Here is a 1,801-nt window from a genome sequence, read left to right on the forward strand (position 1 = left end):
GAAGCGAGTCCTTGGAAGTCTGTGAGTCCAAAAAAACCATTTTCGGGCGTGTTGCATACAATATTTTTTCGGCAACCATGTAAAATAACACTATCGCTGCTGCTTTCCATATTTTATTGCGATTGCGATCAAAAAACATGCAAATTTTTGACAACTAATTTCATATGAACTGTCAGCCGTTATCTCGGTTGCTATGGATTCTATGATTCTTTTCCGGCCTAGTCCGGGAAGTACGTACTTTCCGGACTAGGCCGGGAAATGCTACTTTCTCAGAGAAAAAGCGTCCGGGAAGTGAGCACTTCCCGGACGGTTGCCGAAAATATAATTTTTGTTTGAATATATTGATTCCTGTAGTTTTATGAACTGCTTACTTGTCATTTCACATGTATTAATGTGTAATACGTATTTTTAACATATAACCCTGTAATTGGGGTTTTCTTGTTGGATACAATGAAGAATTATTATTGTTATTATTACTAAAAGGTGTCTGCAACAAGATTTTCTACTGTTGGGCTCAACATTCGGGGGTGTAAATAATGGAAGTATTCTAAATTTTGTAGATATATTTTCTCGTTAACCTCATGAAATATTCTAACCTCCTTCAGGACTTTCCTCAAATGTTTCGTCCCTTCTAATACGTCTTCGAATTAAACTACCCTCATTCAAACGACCAATTAAATTGTATCGATTGTCTAAGAAGTTCCCGAGCTACAAAAACTCCAATTACGAATTCACGTCCCATCAATAATCGAATCCGATTAGTTTTTTTCTGCAATCGGGGAACCGTGAAATTAAAACAAAGAGATATCGACAGTCCCCAAAGGCGACTTTAATTATTCCAACTTCTCCCGATATGACGTCCCATAATATCCCCATTTTGGATGAGTTATTTCCAATTCCACGTTTTGCCGGCATCGAGGCGGGGACCGAACCGTAAGCCCCCCGATTCCCCCCCTGACCGCACCACTGACGCATTCCAATAATATCTACTGATTGAGTCGGTGTTTTTTTTTCGAAAGCTTCAGATTTTTACCTATGATTTCTGAAATAATGTACTAATTTCTCAACTGCAAGCATTTTCGTGCTCTATATAGTCGAATCAATCAATAAAATAATAATAATAATAAAAAAGATTATTCGAGAACTTCAACAAATAAACATAGTTTGTCACAGAGGTAATATATACTGACAGAGTATATTAACCTGTACGTGATACTAAATTAATTTTACATTCTAAAACTGTTCTGCAAAGAAAGGAAACAAAATTTATAAAATCTAAAAAAGTACAAGTGAAGAATTGGATGCTTCGAACCCAGAAACTACCATCCACCACCATATGAAAGGACTCGAAATACAGGAAGTCTCATTCGGTATTCCATGCCAATGCCAGGATTTTGTTGTCTCTAATCGGGTAAGTGTGCGTCTTATTTGGTTTAATATTGTCATCATAGGGTATAATTGTCATGGTTCGGGTAAGTTCATTTTTTGTTTATCACATTGCTAATGATAGATCTGGTTTCACCATTAAGCCACATTTTTAAACGTTTCTTGAATAGTCTAATACTTTTTTCTTCCTTTAGGTGTTCAGGGATTATGTTGAAAATTTTTGGGGCCAAGTAGGCATGGCTTCTCTGTCCCACACTTTTACTACATCTTGGTGCTTGGTAAGTATAATCTTTTGTCCTGGTTCCGTAATCATGTTGAGGTATTTTCACAGGTATCTTACCCAACTTGATGTCCATAATGAGTTTCAGAGCATATAATTGCCTTACATCGTGTACTCCTGCCAATTCAAATAGTT

The 1,801-nt window shown here is 36.7% G+C and overlaps 1 long non-coding RNA gene across 1 annotated transcript; it reads left to right on the forward strand.

Moving 5' to 3' along the window:
• The first annotated feature begins 1,227 nt into the window (after positions 1 to 1,227).
• Positions 1,228 to 1,801, forward strand: LOC123673729. The gene is made up of 3 exons (XR_006746539.1): positions 1,228 to 1,411; positions 1,581 to 1,664; positions 1,718 to 1,801. It is a non-coding gene; the product is annotated as an uncharacterized LOC123673729 (long non-coding RNA).

This window comes from Harmonia axyridis, chromosome 2 (genome assembly GCF_914767665.1).
Source record: "Harmonia axyridis chromosome 2, icHarAxyr1.1, whole genome shotgun sequence".
Lineage (NCBI taxonomy): Eukaryota > Metazoa > Arthropoda > Insecta > Coleoptera > Coccinellidae > Harmonia > Harmonia axyridis.